This window comes from Acomys russatus, chromosome 32 (assembly GCF_903995435.1).
Source record: "Acomys russatus chromosome 32, mAcoRus1.1, whole genome shotgun sequence".
Lineage (NCBI taxonomy): Eukaryota > Metazoa > Chordata > Mammalia > Rodentia > Muridae > Acomys > Acomys russatus.
The window spans coordinates 30,306,345-30,327,582 of NC_067168.1; the positions used below are offsets into that span (position 1 = coordinate 30,306,345).

The following is a 21,238-nucleotide window of genomic DNA, read 5'->3' on the forward strand; positions in this document are numbered from 1 at the left end:
GCCGAACTGCTGAGTCAAAGTGCATGTACATTTTATAATGTTATGTAGTTTTCAGACTTCCCTCCAGCCACAACAACATGTAACAGCCACCTACAGTGTCTGGATGCCCTCTGTCGCCAGCGCCATGCTGATAAAATTATAACCACTGCCAACATGCTCACTTGTACTTGTCTGTCCCAGATATTAATAGACATATTCTAAATACCTTATAGTTAACTATCTCTTCTGTTGCTATTTATGGTGACATTGTCCTAAAAGGGCATTTCTTACTCATGTGTTTTTGTGTGAGTGTGGTATATGTATGGGTTAGGGTTAAATACAAGTGTGTGGGGGGGGGGTGTCTAACCATGAACATATACAGAGGCCAGGGTAGGACATCAGGCATCCTAATGTGTTCTCTGCTTTATTCCGTTGAGACAGGGTCTCTCATGGAACCTGGAGTTAGGCTGTTGAAAAGTAAGGCTGTTGGCCAGCAAGGCCCAATGGCCCAAAGTCAGTGTTATCATCACCCTGTACATACATGTCATACATGTCAGTGCATACATGTATGACACCCTGTACATACATCTAAGAATGAGATTACAGGCACATGTAAACACACACACACACACACACACACACACACACACACACACACATTTTATTTCTACTTACCTAAGTTCTGGTTATTTGACTTCATGATTTCCTCAAGTTTATACGTCAAGCACTATTACCCACTGAGCCATCTCCCTTCCTAACTTTTTAATTATTATATTGTAAAACAACTTCTTTTATAGTTTGATTTCCATGACCTGTAGAAAGATTTCATCAGTACAGACTTCTAAAGTCTTTGATGTTTTCTGATAGCTCCAGGTTTATAAACTTCTACAGGATCAGAAGCCTATTTGAGAGTCTTCTGAAGCCATAGATAACCAGAAAATGCCACTAAATATAAAAACTTCTGCAGACAGTTTCACACGGCTTGGAAACTCATTAGCCAGAGTAATGATGCTAACAGCAACGGGAATGAAGACACTGTCCTGTGTGATCTCGAACAAATGGATCATTTTCCATACCTGTTATGTTTCTCTGCAAGGGGACGAGGAAGCTTCCCGTGCACAAGCATAACACACGACATCCATCACAGGCACACGTCAAGCCAGTCCTTCTACCACTCCCTCCATCAGCATCACTTCATCCCTGTACTCACCCCACCCATGATGTATAAGTAACATGCAAAGCAGGAGCGGCTTCAGTTTTTTTTTTTTGTTTGTTTTTTTGCCGGGTAGCATGTCTGGTTGAGCCCACATATACACAAAGGTCTGCAGAATTAGGACATAGTGACAAAACGTTCCCTTTCTACAGTCAAGTGGCAAACCTCCAGGCTTGTTTTAGAGAGCCTCTGGGTTCATTCGGCAGCTTAAAATGACTGCTGTTCCTTCTTGCTCATCGCTTAACCTCTGGCCACTCCTGATTTCTACAAATGCCAGATCTTCAATTCTTATCACCATGAAGAGTAGGGTTTAAAATAAAACCCTAGTGATATGGGTATTCAGGGGAGGTAGATACAGGGAAGTAGGCTTATAAAGGACAAACCATCCAGGCTTATAAGAACTGGCAACAAGGATCCAATAACTACTCTAGGAGGTGAGGGACCAAGATATTAGACACTAGAATGTTTCTCATTCTCAAAGCACAAGGTTTGTCCTCATCCTTCTGGGACGCTGTAACAAAGTCACCTGCTTAGACTGGGTGTCTTCCAAAGGCTGAAGTCCATCATCAGGATGTGTCCTAGTCAGCTTTAACTGTCAACTTAACACAGCCTAGAGTCACCTGAGAAGGGAGCCCAGACCAGATTGGCCTGTGGGTATATAGTATTGGTCATTACCTGATGTAAAAGGGCCCAGCCCACTGTGGGCAGCACCATCCCTAGGCAGCTGGTCATTGGTTGCATAAGAAAGTGGTGGTGGCACACGCCTTTAATCCCAGCACTCGGGAGGCAGAGGCAGGCGAATCGCTATGAGTTCGAGGCCAGCTTGGTCTACAAAGCGAGTCCAGGACAGCCAAGGCTACACAGAGAAACCCTGTCTCGAAAAACCACACACTCAGAAAGGCCCCGATCTTTTAGGGGGCTGGAGAGATGGCTCAGAGGTTAAGAGCACTGGCTGCTCTCCCAAAGGTCCAGAGTTCGATTCCCAGCAACCACATGGTGGCTCACAACCATCTATAATGATATTTGGTGCCCTCTTCTGGTGTACATGCAGGCAAAATAAAATAAAATAAAATAAAATAAAAAGAAAGCTAGCTAGGCATGGGGTGATGAATGACACATTAACAATATTCCTCCTGCTTTATATTTGTGCTTGGGTTCCTTCTCTGATTTCCCTTGATGACCTGAGGTATAAGCCAAATAAATCCTGTGCTCATCTAAGTTGCTTTGATTAGAAATATTTTATCACAGCAACACAAAGGAAACTAGAACAAAGTGTTATCATGTCAGGTTCCAATGAGAGCCCTCTTCTAGGTTGCAGGCGGTTGATATATTGTTGTGTCCTAAATGGCAGAAAAGGGGTATACTGGCATCTGATCATGAGAGCAGCAGGCTCTATGAGGGCTCTACCCTCATAACTGAATTATCTCCAGGGCCTCTCCTCTGAACACCATTACATCAGGGCTTAGATTTTAACACAGCCACAGTCTACTACAATGGTCAAGACTCAGAGAAATGGCCTCGTGGCAGGATAGAAGTCTGTGTGTGAGCTTCTGACTGGCCCTGGACAAGTCACATCCTTCCTGGGACTGGTAATCATTACTTTAAACATCAGTCTCATAAAAGTCTCCCTGTACCCTGAGGCAGCTCCCCAGTGTGGGCCTCTGAAGCTGTCAGTACTCTTCACTCTGTTCAGATTAAATTGTCTTTCTGCTCTCTGTCCCTGCCATAGCTACCTTGGTCCCCCTGAGCCTTACACAATGCCTGACACAGAAGTGAAGAAAATAGGGATGGAGAGATAAAAAAATGAAATTCATAAAATGATGTTCTTAACACTATGGTCAACGGAATATCGCCAGGGTGTGTTTACATGATCCTGTATATAAGGACATTTATTTCTCTTGAATGCTGTGAAGGCTTGGGTCTAATTAGATCAAACCATTAATGGATCACCACCTACTTTTCCTTGATCAATAGAGACAAAAATGCATTGCTAAGACTGTGTGAGAATGACATCTTGTTCCTAACCCTCAAAGAAATGAGTCTGCCTAAGGAAAAATAAAATGCGTTCAATAACCAGGACAAGAGACCAGAACTCTCATAAAAACATTGACTTCACCAGTGTTGTGGAGAATCCAAGCAGCTGAGTGATCTTAATGGTTGTGAGCCTAACCCACATTCCATGAGGACACACCGCTCAGGGCAGTGACCCCTCTACGGTGTAGTCAGGTGTGAGATCCATGGAGCTAACCTAAGCTCCGCCCCCTCCCACACTCCTTCCAGGCTGAAATAAAGGCTCATGGGATTGATTACAGGCTCTTTCTGGGGTTACCAGATAGGTTTACACAGGCCACATACACACATACATGCTTCACACATACACACATACATAAGAAACCAGAGAGTTCAATTACCAGTATACAGAAAAGGCCAAAGAATTCAGTTATAAAGATGTCTTCTTGTAAATTAATTCAGTCAGAACTACCGTGTATATGAAAGTGCCAGCCCACACTAATAATGAAGGACAAAAGATCAGACTGGGAAAACATCCCAAGTAATAAGTTATTCTACCTGGAGAAGAGAAAAGGAAAGCCTCTGGTATTTACGAGTATAAGGAAGACAGAGGAAAAAACAGGAACAAGTAAGAAAACGGACAGAGAAGGTAGCTTTGCTCAAACTAAAATGTATAGGCCTCAAATGAGGTTATATCATGTGAGTGAGAGGGTGAGAGTGATATTTTAAACAGAACGCACAAAAGAAACCTTGATCTGCTGTCGGCTGGGCAGGGAGACAGGGGCAGAGCTGCCAGCCCGGCACGGCATTGTTCGAGAATGCTGGCAGGTACATTCATGCTAAATGTGTTATAATTGAGAATCGATACAAGGCCGCGTCAGCTTTGAATAAACTCCAAGGGCTTACCCGAGCAATGCTGTTAATGTCGTGTTGCATTTTATACAATGGTGTTCAGAATAAAAAGCCCTGCATTTGGGTCCTGGGAAACATCATTTTAAAGAAGTATTTCTATAGCAGACACTTAGCTGCTGCCTTTGCTATGAAGCAAAGACATTTCACTTGGGCTCGTGAGGCAACTGCAGGGCAGATGAACGCCTGGGACCTCCGCCTTCGTTGTGTGCGCCTCTACTCTGGCTGAAGGCTCAGAAAGTCTTGTCCTCATGGGTTGTGGGTCCTTGGACATCTTTATCTGTTGTTCCCTTTCCCAAAGTGGCAACACCGAACTCTCTCTCTCTCTCTCTCTGTTTTTCACTATTTCTTATCTCTTTAGCTGGAGGCTGCTGGAATGCAGGCTTGTATCATAAAACTCCCAGTAACATTTTTGGCAGTGATAGCTTTAAGCCCAACAGTTACTCCTCATGGTAACTCTCACCTTACACAAAAGGAAACATATTTGGCTCTAAACTGTACAGTACGGCCATGAAATTGCTGTCAAATTCCAAGGTGAGCAGACAGACAAAAAGACATCAGCAGAGTCCCTGAGCAAAAATTTCAAACTCATAGGAAAAAGGCTAAGAGAACATCAGCAGCTTGCTGACAGGGTTAGGGTGTCGTGTCCTCTCAGAGGAAGATGTGCTTAGGGACACTGAGTATAGTAGGTAGCATGGCTAATCAAAGGTGGTGCTGTCAGCCCTTCTGCAACTGCCATGCTTGGTAACTTTACCAACAAGAACACACACAGATCACCGCCATGCCAACAGGTGGAAAAGACATCAGTGGCAGGAGACAACCACAGCTTCCGTGATCACAATCATCCAGCAGGCTTAAGTACCGGAGGTCTCAACCTGAAACTATGAAGGCTAAGGAACGTTAAACCCTCGGCTCCAAGCCACATCTCTAAAACCTGATGCACACAGGATACATTGCAAGTTTATTTGGCTAATGTGTCCAAGTCTATAGATGCCGCACATGGCCACTGAGAAGAAAATAATAAGGCATTCCATGTAGGGACGAGAGACTAGAATCGAGGACCAGCTTGGTGAAGAACGAGTTTGTGTGGGGACAGAATAGGAAAAGATCTGCAAGGGACACTGGGTCTGCCTACATCCAGCGTTGATGCCTATTCAGAAGGCATTGTCCACCGTCTCCTGGCACCACAGAACTGTGCAGCCAGAGTTTTATCTTAGCTCTTTTTTTTGTAAACTGGAGAAACAAAGCAAAGACAATGAAGGAGACTAAATACTGGTAGTGAGGTTAATAGAAGGAAGAGTTAAAGGAGCATGAGATAGAATTCCAGAAAAGGAGAAAATAAAGTTCTAGGACAGTGACAAATGGGACTTCTGTATCATCTTCCTCCCAGAGAACCTAAAAAAGAGGTGCTAGAGGAATTGCATGAGCCAGAAGTCGAGGAGTGTAAGGGTTGTTAGTTCAGAACATGGCTAGTCAGGAAAGAGATCCTATCCAAAGATCTTCTAGGGCTGTGTGATCCGGCTGGAATACAAGCACGCCTTTAATCCAGGAGACGGAGGCAAACAGATCTGGGTTCAGGACCAGCCTGGTATAGAGCAAGTATCAGATAAAGAAAAGCTTAGGTCTAGGGGTGATGGTACAAACCTTTAAGCCCAAACGAAGGTAGAGTTAGTTTGTAGAAGGAAGCACTCATGTTTGAAAGTGATGGCTAACTGAGTGGCAGAAAAGGTGGCGAATCAGAGAAGATTTGACAGAATAGGCTACACCCAACTCTCACGAGAAGAGAGAAGAAAGAGAAGCTACTCAAGAGGCAGTTTTACAGAGAGAGGGGACAGTTTTTTTACCAGGACAGTAACAGAGAGATGGGTTGCAGAGAGAGAGAGAGAACTCAGGTGAAGATGGAACAAGCCAGGAAATGAGAAGAAGCCAGAAGATTAGGGCAGGTGGCTGAGTTAGTTTGAGGTCAAACAGAGCAATTCCTAGCTGAGAGAGAAGCCAGATTAAATAAGTCATCTGGGAAAGGAGTTTGAGCCCGAACAGCTGAGTTGAACCAACCAGCCCAGAGCTCAGAAAGAACAAGCCAATAGTGAGCTTATTCAGCAGTAAGTCTCAGAGGCTGAAAACGTTCTAGGCCTATGTTAGATTGTATGGAGGTTAGAAGCTTCCAGGACTAGGCCTAGCTTAGCAGGAGGGGGCAGTAAGCCCTGGTCAGAGACAACAGAAATAGGAGACTAAAAGGTCCTTGTACAGAGGAGGGCAAGAGATAAATAATGTCTTTTGGACATGACATGGACTCGGCATCAGCCTCTACAGAACCTGTACAAGATGAAGGCAGTCAGCATTACAGCGCAGAGTGGGGGCGGGGCTTACGAGGTGCTGTGGACATATGATGGCTTCTGGGAGAGGAAGAATTCATTTTCTCTAATGGTGTGGCCCCTGGATAGGTCAACCACGGTCCCGCGGACAGCCCCACAGCCATGAGTATACAGGCAGCACAAACTGGACTCAACAGGCTATTAAAAAAATAATAAAAGGAATAAAGTTAGAAGTTGAGGGTTAGAAAGGAGTGGGCAGATCTGGGAGCATTTTAGACGGGGGTTGAGAGGATGAATAGGATACAATATATTGTGTAAAATTCTCATAGAATAAAACATCAATTTTTTAACTGTAGGATTGTATTAATTAATATGGGATCTCCCGAGAAAAACACAACATTTTCTGAGTGGAGGGCTTCTAAATAACAGAATATCACTAAACACTCAGCAAACACTATGCTAATATTATTCCAATACATGTTTCAGGATGACCCATCAGGTTCTTTCCAGTGGGAAAGGGGCAGGTACCATGGCTAGAGGAAGCATACCCCCGGCTGTCGGCATGCTTCCTGCTCTTCAAGGCGGGCTCCTGTGGCTGTGATGACAAGAACAGGTCTTATGCCAACGCAGCAGACAAGCTTCACTTCTTTGAAGGGCAAAGGCCAAGAACTAATGGCAGACTCAAAGACAAGGGCTGAGCAGGGTCTGTCATCTCTTTCTGTGGCTCAAAGAATGGGTTGGGTAGCTCCAGAATGAGGGCTAGGGGGGTAGTCTCAGTCCGAGGTGCTTGAAGAAGCATCTACACCCCAAATCCATGTTCCCTGGGGACACTTAACCTCCTGGGTGCCTTGTAAGGTTTATGGCAGGAGTGGATTCAGATTCAGGAGCTGCCTGGACACTCATTTCATCTCTCAGCATCTCTTTAAACCCTGAAGAGAGCACCTGTCTTCACTGTCCCCACAGCACCCACACCAAAGGGCTGCAAATTAATTCCTGATTCCATGGGAACTCATATAATTTGGTTTTATTTTTGTTATAAAAATGACATTTGCATACATTTGAGTTACCTTATTATTAGTTTATGCTACAAGATTAGTGAGCTCTTAAATTTTAAACAGATTTTCTTAATCTTCTGGTAACATGCAGTTACCTAACACACACACACACACACACACACACACACACACACACACACACACCCCTTTCCCTTCAGAAAAAAATGAATACATATTCAAATTCATTGGCTACAATTCTGTATCTTCCCCACTTACATTATTTTAAATTCAGTATGTGATACAGCAACCTTCCCACAGTCAGAGGAGAAACTGGAGCAAATGACTTTTCTCTGCTCCTTCACCCTGGCAGTCAGCAGCTGGGTGAGAGAAGTGACCCCAGTCACCTTGCAGTCACTGGTGACATTCTTTGCCCAGCCAGCACTCAGAGAAGTCCTACTGAATTGCCTTTCTTTGGAGCCTTTTTCAACAAAAAGCTGTGTCCCCTTTAAGAAAATACAGACACTCTGTCCCGTGATCTGGCAGCCTGAAGAGAGAAGTGTTGGAGTTTTAAATGGATTCAATGGGATGATGGGTTGTTTGTACTGCCCTGGACCACTTCACTCACAGCTGTGTGGGCCCCAATGGAGCGAAGACCGCCCTTGCCCTGATGCAGAATCATAAATAAAGCCCGAGCTTTCTGCGATGGCGGGACGCATTCCCCTACAAAGTCACTCAATCACGGGTGCAAAAGAAAGGAATGCTCCAGGGTCAGGCCTTGAGAAGTGAACAAAACACACTGTACTTAAAAAAAAAAAAAAAAGCCCGTTTCAGTTATGTCAGTCACTCCCCACATAACAGCACTTGTGTGTGATTTATTTTTGGAGTAAAAAGCCGAGTTTCTTTTCGTTGATCAGAGCTGGAGTCTTCCACAGCCAGCTGTTGAGCAACACTTGTCAAAGATGTCAAAACGTCTCTCAACATTTAGACAGCCACCTAGGTATTATTCCCTGGGTGGCACGTGGGGCACATGGTTAGCTGAAAGTCACATCTGACAGATGCAAAAAAAATGAAATATATATATATATATATATATATATATATATATATATACACACACACACACACACACACACACACACACACACACACACACACACACACACACCTATATGTGTGTGGAAAATACAACTCATTTCCCAAACACCCACCCCAATAATTTCTCCAGCACTCTGCACCATGAGATACCCAGACTTCCAGAGTAAGGATGGAGCCAAAGCTCTTCCAGTAGCTGCTGAGTAAGACCAGTGGGCTGGTCTAATATCCTGAATCTTCCTTACATTCATAACTCCAGAATCTGTTTATTGTAGCTGTGAGTGGAGAACCCGGGGTCTATAAGCCAGAGGGGGGTCTCCTGTTCAGTCTACGCACCGTACTTCTGGAGAAGCTGCAGGGCTGCCATCCTTTTTGGAGCCATCTATTCAGGGCCATAGCTAGTTAGAATGAGAGAGAACACCAGCATCCCCAGAACTGCCAGGAAGGAGCGTTTGGCCAGCAGGGATGACAGCCCCTGTAGGACGAAGAATGGGTTCATATATAACTATCAATCTCCTTCTACTCTTTGGGCCTGGTCTTCATCAGTCATCAGTTCAGTTGATAGGTACAAAAAAGAAGGGCGAGAATGGAAGGACCCAAGAGAAGCCCAAATGGAAATGTGGACTAACCAACTACAGTCAGTGCAGACATAGCCTTGAACTACAACAGGAAAGGGCATTCTGCCTGCTCCTCCCAGAAGCCCTAACTGCTTCAAGTCTGGCGAGACTATGCCCTCATCCTTAGAGGCCCCTCCCTGTGCTCCACCTCTACTCCCCTCTCTTCCTTAAAGGCACACACCAAGCTCATCTCTCCAGCAATGTTTTTCTCAATAATGACTATTAGGAACTAGTTGCCACGATGACTTGACTAGAGCAGTATGGGAAGCCAGTACCCAGGGAGACTAAGCATCTCACAGTGGATCAGAAAGTTGAACCCAACAGGGAATCAGTCTATCAAAATGCTAATAGCATTCCTTCCCCCTTGAGGAAATTGGCTCTCCTCTAACAGTTAGGGCAGACAGAAGAGAAGATAGGAAAACTAAAGAGACATATAAAGTTCTGATCGTTAACAAGCAGCTTCCCTGTTATGGCCAGAAATAAGGAAACATACCTGTTACCAGTTATCTCTAACATTTGCACTAAAAATCCCCTCTAACGCAGGAGGGAAGTAACATAAGATTTATAGGTGAGTGATAGAAAATACTCAGGGAGGAACGAACCATGCGCTAAGTAGACTCTTATTAGATCTGCCAGGCTATACTCAGAGTGGAAAGAACGCAGCCCGAGGAGAGCTACAGAAGTGACCTTCGTAGGGAGTAGGCTAGGCAGGCTTGAGGTTAGCTTGTCTATGTCCCGACTGGCTGCAGACGGAGCAATGCTACATAAGGGTGCAGGAATGTGCTGCCTAATGCAGTCTGGTACAAGACTGGGGATGTGGAAGATGATAGGCTTCATCTTGCTGGGAGGGATGTATCCATAGGAGGAATTAAAACCCACTACCATCTTGTAAGCAACTCATAGGTAGATGGACTGAGCCAAAATGGCATCACTGATATTAAGCACTGTCATTCTGGTCTTAAAGTTATAATGAATTGGGCAACGTGTTCTCTTCTGTGGCTATCTGAGCTTTGGATGTAGGACAAGGCAGGGCAGGCTAGGGAATGATGGGTTCCTTTGGTAGTGATTGATAACCTCTGACCATGAAGATCTCTGTCACCTCCTGGTTGGTGAAGGCTTGAATGTGCGCCTGTCAAAGAGGCATGGTCTAAAAAGTAGGATCAAAGCTTTGATCATGAGAGGGACTATTGGGGGAGCAATGAGCCAAAGAAGTTCCAAGAAGACTGCTGGATAGAGTTGCTCATCAGTTGTTGTTTTTTGTTTGTTTGTTTGTTTTGTTTTGTTTTTGCCTGCTCCTTACCTTAGGTGCTCTATCCAAAACTAGGCCTGACTGAATATGATAGAAGCACCATTCTTCCTCCAGAGCTAAGAAGAAGTCATCACTTTCTGTCACAATGAGATCCAGGCCTCTGAAATTGTGGAGAGCCACCCCTACCAGGGAGTCCAGCTGTTACAGTTCTGGGTCCTGAAAAAAATGTCTAGAGAGGCAAGAGGAAGGATGAGTTGGATGGCCCGTTACTCGTTTACTCAGAGGTCACCTGGTCTGCTATTAGAGACTTAGGGGAAAATCTCTCTCTTAACTGCTTCGAGCTGACAAAAGGGGAGATGCAAAGGGCAGCAGTTCATGTGCTTCCACGGAGGGTCCCTCTAAGAGGCCGCGATAAAACTTAACAGATGGCAAAGATCTAGAACATAAGACAGCCATGAGATGACAGGGGCGTGTCACGCAAGCGAGAAGCTGCAACACACAAGCATGAGATGGTTAAGACGTGTGATTCTGACTAGAGCATAGCTAAGAAAGGAGTTATGGCCGTTTTGTTCCTCCTGGAAGACGAGAACAGACAACAAACCCATCTCAATAACCCTTGGCAGGCTTTGTCATCAGTACTAGGAAGACTGAAGACTTTTGTCACTGTTGTCAATTACACAATTGACATTGGTTCGGTAGACTTGAGGCATTTTTCATTGGCCAGCATTAAGTTCACAATTGGCCATCAGCTCTCCTCTATTACAAGCCTGTTGGGAACATTAAGAAATGAAGTTAATGAGGAAAAAAAATGTTAGCATCATAATTAACTTAGGTTTTGATGAGTAAGGTGAAATGTAAGTGTGTAACTGACTGGACCAGGAGCCAGAGCTCTGTAGAAAGAGAAGGTAACTGTGTAATCAGCAGTTTGTAAGAGAGCTCAGTTAAAGTCAGCATCTAATTGAAAATGCCATAAAGGAACAGAATTCTACTGGGTTCATTTATAGGATTGTCTAGCAAAGCTCCAAGGACGACAACACTTGGATATCTTGAATAATTTCCCAGACTGTGAGTTTAATAACAAGAGTATCTGGCATCCTCCTTTAACCATAGAACAGAATGGTTAGAAAGACACACTGTGTCTCTGATAAGTACTCTTCCAGACAGAGATGCTGTGTTACAAGTTGGTGAATACAGCTTTTAGATTTGGCTTCAGTATTTAATAAGATAGGCTTGTATCTCAACTATGGACAGATGCTGAAGTAATCCAAGGAAGGTCTTGTTTTATATCTGGGAGACAGATATGAACACACACACACACACACACACACACACACACACACACACACACACACGAAGAGACTCATTAGTGAGAAATAATTGTTCAAATAGCATGCTACATAGCTAAGCACAATTCCTTGAACTGTTATAGAAACACACTGATCACTTTAACTTGGTTATTTTCCTGTGGGTCTTTAGGACCATATAAGCGACCAAAATTAATTTTTCTTTTGGTCCTGTCAAGGCCAATTGAGGATCTAGTTTTCAGAGCTTGTGAGGAACCTCTGGCTCCTCACGCCTTTCTTTTTCCTGCTGCCCATCTATGTGAGGATAAGTCAAAGGCCTCGCTTGACCTGGCTTGGCTTCCCCTGGACGCACCGAGGCAATCTTCCCTTTGTGTTGACCATCTTCTTTGTAGACTGGATGTTGGTTAGAATTCACTATGTGGGGTCTCCATTCGCCCCCAACAAGAGAACAGGTGATTTTCCACAGATACACAACATCTCTAGAGATGGCTGACAATCCCCTAGGACCTCACTGATGTGGAGGACATACTCCCCCTTTTACACCCTCTGGCCACATCAGAACAACCTCTATTCAAGGCTCTATTTTTAACAATGCCCACCAGGCAATTACATTCTTTGGATGAACAAGGGTAATTTGAAACTCAAGAGCACATAACTTAAATCAGCACTCCCCAAACCAAATACCTAGACATTAGGCTTAAAATATGTACAAGTTTGGGGCTGGAGAGATGACTCAGTGGTTGAGAGCACCGACTGCTCTTCCAGAGGACCTGAGTTCAATTCCCAGCAACTACTTGGTGGCTCACAACCATCTATAATGAGATCTGATGCCCTCTTCTGCCCTGCGGGTGTACATGCAGGCAGAGCACTGTATACATAATAATATATAAATAAATCTTTAAAGAAATATGTACAAGTTTATGAGGAAAACATTCCAACTCTGAGTAAAGAAATCATGGACTAGTATGCTAGATATGGCTGTTCCTTCCTCTACCTGCAGATTAGCATGTTACTTGTCTCACTGCTGTGACGAAATACCTGGTACAAGCAATGTAAATAATGGGAAGTTTATTTTGGCTTAGGATTGTAGGGGGTACTATTCACCATGGCATAGCAGTGGGCAGCAGGAGCAGCAGGGTGCTGGTCACCCTGTGTCCACAGTCAGAGAGAGGGGAATGCTTACGCTCAGTCCACTCTCTTCACTGATTCCTGACCTCAGCCAACGGGATTGTGTTGCCCACATTTAGGGCTTGCCTTTCCACCTCAATTAACCCAATCTAGGTGATCTTTCACACACAGGGCCAGAGTTTTGTTTCCATGGTTGCTATACATCATATCAGGGTGACAACCAAGACGAACCATTCCAAGATCCAACACCACCCCAGCAAACTCCAAGGATGTCACTTGTGGCTACCAATAAATGATCAATATTCATATCGAGATGCAGAAGAGGTGGAATGGCTAACTTCACATTTCAGGAGAAGAATGAAACTAAAGGGATGATGGCGCATGACAGATTAATTTATTATAAAGTTACGGTGGCCAGGCAGCATATACTGAGGAAAGACCAGACAAACATAACCAATTAAAAATATGAGCCCAGAAGTAAATAAAGTCAATTCATTTATAACAAAAGAGCAAAAGCGGACAATACAAGGAGGCCACAAGAAGATTTCCACAAATGGAAACAAACAGAAACCAGTGCACATGTAAACAAGTGAACGTAGATAAACATATTATACTTTTTATAATCATTAACTCAACATGAACTACAAACCGAAATCTAGAACACAGAACTCTACGAAAGACAATAGGGGTTAAGAAAAATCCTTTAATGACCACGGGTACAACTATGGCTTTTAAAATACAAAACCAAATGCAAAATCCATAAAATAACGGATAAGCAGAACTTCAAATTAAAAATGTCTGCTGACTGAAAGTCAACATCAAGAGAATGAGCAGGCAACAGGTTGTAAGAAACTATTTGCAAAGGATATTTATGATGAAAGACGCAAAATAGAAAGTGTCCTTAAAAGCCAATAAGAAAATACAAAACCTAACGATAAAAAATGGCCAAAAAAAAAAAAAAAAAAAAAAGGCAAGAAAACTTTAACATATATTTCACCAAAAAAAAAAAAAAAAAAAAAAGACGTGTGCATGGCAAATATGGATATAAAATGACATTCCATACACATCAAGGAAGCATATGTTAGAACCACATGAGACATTACCACACACGTTTTAGAAGGGCTCAGACTCAGAGCCCTGACAACGGCCAGCCTGGTGAAGATGTAGCACACAGCAAGCCGATGGGGATGTGAGATGGTACCATGTCTTAGAAGGCAGTTTGTCAGTTTCTTACAAAACAAAACATTCTTACAAAAAATTTATCCAGCTGTCACGTTCCTTGATATTTATCCAAAAGAGATGAAGACTCATGTCCAACCCAAAGCCTGCTCGTGGATGTTTAGGGCACCTTTATTTACAATGGCCCAACCTTGAGAACAACCAGGACGTCTTTCAGGAAGGGAGCAGGTAAGTAAAAAATAGTTCTGGGATGCTATTCAGTACACAAAAGAAATGAGTAACCAAATCACGAAATGATGGGAAGGCACGTGAACGCGTACTGACTGAGTGAAGGACGTCATTTCAAAGGGTTACCTAGTGTGCGACTCCAACTGCATGACAAAGCTGTGGTTATAAGAGCAATGGCTTCTAGTGGTTTAGTGGTGGAGGACAGGAAGGAGATGTGAATAAGTAGGACACAGAGGGGTTTTATAATGCCCGTGATTATAATAGTGACCAATGGACGTTCAGCTCCCAGGTCACACTCAAATGTAAGCCACTGGCTTGGGGTCATTATATGTGAACATAGGTTCAGAGACCATAACAGAAATGCCAGTCTGGTGGGGTATGGTGTCAACATGGCCGGTCACACATATGTAGGAGGGGTGGGGGATACAGAAGATCTTTGTGTTTTTGTTTCTACACTTTGCTTCTACCTAGAACCACTCCAAGAAGTCTTTAAACACACACACACACACACACACACACACACAAGGATAAAACACAAGCACTGTGTCATCTTCCCACCATCGTCAAGTGAATCACCCAGAGAGTCACCCCCACCCCCAGCCTCCTCTACCTTCCCTTCCAGCCATCCCACAAAGGGCACAGGAACAATTTCTCTGAATTTCCTCTATCATCCGAAACAACCTTGGGCTCCTTGGCTTTTAATTACATCTCTCTTAAAACATGTGTCTTTATTTCCCCATCTTTTCATTTATTCAAATGAAAGTACCTGAGCAACTCATATTGGTAATATTAATAGATAATATCATCAGAAAGCCCTTCTGTGTTGTTAAAGGGCTTAATCACTCAATCTGTGCTGTGATAGATTGGTTGGGAATTTTGCTTTAGAGATTCCTTCTTCGAGGGGTAACTCCCTAGAGGTTAGGGCTGTGACTCAAGACTGTCTTATGAAACACTCTTCTGAGCCAAGTTGGGACCTGGAAAAAGAAGAGCTGAGAATTCTCTTCTCACTTCTTGACTTTTTGTCAAGCTCTAGGCAACATTTTTTTAAGGCATGCTCCACAGACAAGTCTCACTGCTGAGGGTCAGTTAAAAGAGAACAAACGGACAGCGACAGCTCAGCAGCCCCAGATTAAAGGGCAAACATTTTTGAGATGGTGCATTCTGTTGTGTCAGAGAGACAGACCCATGGCCCTGGCTGCAGCGGGCAAATGTTGCAGCATTGTTATAAAAAGTTCAGCAAGACACACAAATGTCTTACTTGGATGGGCATGTTCTAAAAGAACTCTGTCCTTTTGTAGCAAGAGTACATTGTCAAAAAAAAAAAAAAAAAAAAAAAAAAAAGTACATGGTCACTAGAAATGTGGCTCTCTGACACACAGGGAGCCTTGTACGCCAAAGCAGCCATGTTCAGTAGAATGGATGGTGGCTTTGTTATGCATCTGTACTATCTAAGACAGTAGCCACAAACCACATGTGGCTACAGGGCACTTGAAATGTGGCAAAGCCAAATGACGACCTGATTTATAAACCTAAATAATTTAAGTAGTGACATGCCTAATAATTTAAATAGTGGCTACTGTTGGGACACAGTTGGAAACATTTTGGGGGACATGACACAACATGTTAGCATGAGAAAAATCCTACGTCTGAGAACTTGGAAAAATACTTCCTCTAGGCCTTTTCGCCCAGACACAAAGACCACGTAAGACAGACACCACTTCACACCACAAGCCGTGCGAAAGAACAGTCATTCTCCAGCGGTCAGCCTGGGGCCGTGCTAAATTAGATCACGGGGTCCACTCGGAGAGATTTGGATCAGGAGGGTAATAAGAAACCAGGCAATCCCGATGACTGGGCTGGACACAGAACTTTGAGTAGCACTAGAGAAAAAAACAATCAAGAAAGAACGCTGGCCTATTCCTACCAAGGTAAACACTGTACTTCTCACCTCTCTTTTCATGGGAGAGCCCCGTTCTTCAAGATACACAAACTCTTTCCCAGGCATTCTTATGCACAGACACAGAACCGCCTGAACGCACGCGTGCGCACACACGCCAGAAGCCATAGAAACCAGACTGTCTACAATGGCCTTGCCACACATTAGATCTAAGGTAGAAGACAGCTGCAAATTTCGCATGGACCAAAGACACAGCGAAGAGAACGCAGACGCTGCCGCAACAGTTTACATCTGACCCCTGCGGTGGGTCTGCCCTGTAGTAGGGCTGAGGCGCTTAGCTAAAGTAATGTAGCTTCTCAGATTAGTTCAGAGTTGTGGCCTCCCTTCCACTGTTCCAGGACACTGCACTGGAGACTACCAAAGAATGCATGGCATATGAAAACATGCTCTTTATCACTCCTGGGGGTGGGGGGGGGGGCGGACACTGAAGACACTCTCTTTCCATAGTTCATACTCTCAAAGAGAAAAAGGGGAAAAGACGCAAAGATTCTAGAACAATGGCGAATATCTCTAAGCAGTCTCCGTCTCTATATGACTTGCCAAAACTGGTCTGGATTATCAGCCACTCGGAAGGAAATTTTTCATTTGGCTGTTACCTCTCCTCTTGATGGCCTTTGGTTTGATTATACGCAAGTCCTTTAACATTAAGAAATCAGCCTGTCAGACGCATTTTCCATGGCTACTCTTTGAAATGGCTATCTTTTTGCCTCGTGCCCTCTGCTGGTCCTTAACTTTGCTAGGGAAAAGCTTTCATCCAGAATTAGCACTGCAGTGAGCTACAGCAACGCCATCCTCAAACAATACAGGGCTGCGCAGAGTTGCCCACACCACAACACTTCATCCTTCTGCAACTCCCACTGTCCCGTCCCCATCCCCCCCAACCCCACGTCCCATCCCCTCACCCCCTGCCAGCCCGTTACTGCCACAATGACATCAGCAGAGATTCTTGGGCCCCAAGCATCTGGGGAGGTAGCATTCACTGAGCATTTATAGAAACCCTGATCAACCACACAGTACTGTGGTCCTTGCTTCCTCAGGCTGAGTTCCCATGGTGTGCCTTTACTATAGGGAGGGAAACTGGGGATTGGGGGTATGGGGGTGGGGATGGGGGTGTTAGATGGATCAAGGCACAGCCCCAGAGAAGTGCAGAGCAACATTAAATCACTGTGTTCCTTCGGCTGCAGCAAGTTTGTCTACCAGGAAACATTTAACAATACCCAGAGTACTTTTTGATGGTCATGATTGCTTGCGAGTTACTGGCATTTAGTGGGCAAAGGCTAAGGGCAAGCGCACACTGTACATCCCACAATGCATTGCAACAGCCTACAAGAATTGCCTCATGAAATCAATACTGCCCAGTGCACTAGCAACTCTTCCATCACTGGGTTTTTTTTGGGGGGCTCCCTATTAATGGTTAAAAAAAATGGCTGCCTCCACAATTTGATCCTTGTACAATATTTACACAGAAACATACCAGCCAGTTGCTATTTTTTAATGTAAAATACTACTTAGATACATTTAAAATAGAGGTTATATGAGAGCCACAGATAAAAAAAAAGGAGAGTGGCCCCATGTTAAGCCAAATTCCTTTAGGGATACAATTGAACAAGGAACACTCCTCTCATGAGTGGCCTCCAGGCACTGAGCTGAGGTCTGTGGCCTGCCTTACAGCCGCATCTCCCTGCTCTATCGCTAGGCTTGTGCGTCACTCAAGAGCATCAGTGATGCACACTTACAGGAATCTCTGGGGATCTGTAGCCCTTAATCATCTACTTTGTTCAGTAAATTGTAGTCATTAGTGAGCCACATGAGGCACAGAAAGACAGGCAGCCTTTCTGGGTGCCCTCAGTCTAGCAAGGCCTCACGGTTATTGAACTTACTGGTTAAAAACAGTCATCCCTCCAGGTTAAAGCTGAACAAAACAACGATAGCAAACAAACAAAATCCCACCGCAGCAGCTCCCGTCCCTCTGCAGCCATACTTGGCTCTGCATGAAACAGCGTTAGTCCTGATTGCTTCTTCAAGGAATCTGGCTTTCGTTCAAATGCAGAAGTTGGAGAGCATAGGAAAGGAACAGAATTCTTTCCTCCCTGGACCTCCACCTAGACTCAGAAGGGCTCCCCAAACACTGACTGTCTTGAGTGTTTTGCCACAAACAAAACCTCCAAGCCAGGTTTGGTTACCAAATTCCCTGTAGTCGCATGCAGGGTACCAGCAACTACAAGCAGTTGGGTGGCTGGGTGTGTGACTTCCAGAGAGGCCAGATGGCAAACTACGGAGTGGGCAGAATGCTGTGCTTTAAACTGCTATGGGCCACCACACCAGGGACTTTAGCTCTGACAAGCTATTTCCTTCATAAATGCATCAATTGGGGAAGGAAAAGTTCAGTGAATATTTCATGGAAGAGGAGGATGGCGGGAAGGGACATGTGACCAGACTATTCACAATATGATAATGGCTTCAGGAAAAGAGGCAGCTGGTCTTGAGTCCTCCTCTGCCCTGCTCTTCAGGAAGCCCGAACACACCTGCTCCTACAAATCGGCCCCCATACAAACTCACTCAACACTCCCGTGGAGCAACGGAACTCATCCCATCCCTTGGTCACCGTTTTTCAGCCATGTTGATTTGAGTCCATGGTTTGAATACAGAAAGCTTTAGAAGCCTTTTGCAGACAAAGCATCCCACTGCCCTGAATCTAAGAAGCTGGTGAGACAAGCGCATCTATGATTCAGCAAAGCCAGCAAAACCGGGAATGCATTTGCCTTACCCTGGAGGAGAGGGTGTGGAAGCCTTCAAACGCTCTTACATCCTTGCAACCCATGGGGTCCGCTGCGTTTCACCACACGCTCACTCCTGCATGCTGGACCACAGCCAAGGGATCTGCCAAAGACAAAAACGAGTGGACACAATAGGGCAGTTTATCCACAACTTCATCCTCAAAGCCGTTGTTCAAATGAATCTGGGAAAAATGGACTTCATGTTTAACACACAGACCCAGTCTCTGGTATGGTTCGTGGCCAATAGCAAAGGTTCCCATAAACATCCTAGACAGTTGTAAAGTCAAGGGAGATGGGTTTGATGCAGAAACTGAAGTACTCGGGCTGCTGTGGTTCTTACATCTTTACACTATAATCTCCAAATGTCCCCTGAGGCAGTGGTTCTCAACTTGTGGGCCGTGACCCTTTTAGAGGGATTGAACCCTTTGGAGGTTATCTAAGGCGATCAGCAAACACAGATATTACGATTTATAGCAGTAGCAGAATTACAGTTTTGAAGTAGCAACGGGAATAATTTTATGGTTGGGGGTCACCATAGCATGAGGAACTGCATGAAAGGTTGAGAACCAGTACAAGGTGTTCTCTCCATCCCAGTGAGCTAGGGATGAAAAACTAGCATGGAAGGACTTGCAAAGGCATTCGGGGGGTGCATACGGGGCCCAGGGATATAGACATATACACTAACACCCCCTCTTCAATGGTATATACTTTTCCACTTCTGCTCACTTTCTGTTGGCTGCTCAAAGCCATACAGTCATGCTTTAACCCCACAGGCTGGGCAAGGAGCTGTCTTGGGTCCGACTCACTCCAGTCCAGTCAAGATAGCATTAGGTTTAGCATAGAGCACGTTTAGTGTGATGCTATCACAGTGACCTTGACCTAGTATTACAATGCTAGTTCTCAGCTTGCTCCTTTGTAAAACAGCACGCCTCCCTTACAGGGTCTATACAAGACCCCACCTGAAAGGAAGCCATGCTTCTCAGACTCTCCAGGGCATGTATGTCACCGGGGCATCTTGGGAAAAATATAGGCTGTGAGTTGGAAGGTCATGGGTAGAGCCTGATATTCTGCAATCCTAACAAGCCCTAGGACAGCGGTTTTCACGTTTCCTGATGCTATATGACCCTTTCATACAATTCCTTGTGCTGTGGTGACCCCAACCACAAAATTATTTTCGTTGTTACTTCATTAACTGTAACTTTGCTACTGTTTTGAATTGCAATATAAACGTCCATGTACAGGATATCAGATACATGACCCCTGTGAAGAGGTTGTTGAATCCCAAAGGGCCATGACCCCACAGGTTGAGAACCATTGCCCTATGGGATCTTGATACTGCGATACTGCGGCTCAGTGCCACTCTGTGATTAGAAATGAGATTTAGGGGTGGGGAGGAAGTAAGAGAAGACAAGGGGGGTGGGGGTAACTGCTGCCAGGATGTAATATATGTGAGAATAATTAAAAAAAAAAGAGAGATATGAGATTAGAGAATATTTGGCAAACTTTGTACACAGAGTGGATTTTCAAATATAAGGAAATTTTATATCATCGTTGTTTCTGATTCTGAATGCATTTTCAACTAGCAGCATTTTAAAGACCTACTTAGTCTGGGTACCAGATACAATTCCTCAGAGTCCCACAAGCTTAGAAAAAGTTAGAACTTAAGGGGTCGCTGCTCCTTTTCCTCCTTTGAAACAAACTCAGGCAGGAGAAGGTGGCTCCCACCAGCACCGGCCACTGCAGTTCAGTGGGCAAGCAAGATGTCAGAGGACATGGATGGGGGGAGGGGTTGTCAAGCAATATTCTCCACAACAACAAAGTCACTTCTCATGTGTCCAAAGTGGAAATGGAACACTAAGTAATGTCTGTGTAGCCTCTGGTAACAGGATTTTTATTTCTAATCCACACAAATTCTGAGTTCACCCTATTTAAAGACAATTAGAAAAAGAAAGTATTCAGGATTGTAAATAGGGGAAAATAGAGTAATTAGCCACAGTACATCTTGGGTACCAATAACTGTAACTAGTTATATCTTTAAAGTTTTACCATTTTAATTATTTTATATCTTTGAGATCCTGGTGAGCCTTCAGAGCTTAGAGCACAATGTATCATAGACATGGCTAAAAGACATAGCATCTCACTAATGAAAGGAGGGGGGTCTAGTTTCATGCCACTCTGTCACAGATTGGGAACGGGCTCATGAGCCCTGCCCCTCACTAAGGATTTATAGGCAGCTGAGGGTTGTCAGAGGTAAGAGACTCACAGGGCCATCCCTCCCTTACGATT

At 44.3% G+C, this 21,238-nt stretch overlaps 1 protein-coding gene across 2 annotated transcripts in view; it reads right to left on the bottom strand.

Annotated features, from left to right (window-relative positions):
- The window catches only part of Tmem108 (transmembrane protein 108), a 267,058-nt gene extending 248,001 nt beyond the window's left edge, over positions 1-19,057 (bottom strand). Inside the window, exon 1 of one of the 2 annotated variants that reach the window (XM_051140494.1) lies at positions 18,943-19,057. The gene's annotated coding sequence lies outside the window, so the exon portion shown is untranslated. The remainder of the gene's footprint in view (positions 1-18,942) is intronic. The other variant, XM_051140495.1, reaches the window with a different exon arrangement.
- Between the last annotated feature and the right edge of the window lie 2,181 nt (positions 19,058-21,238).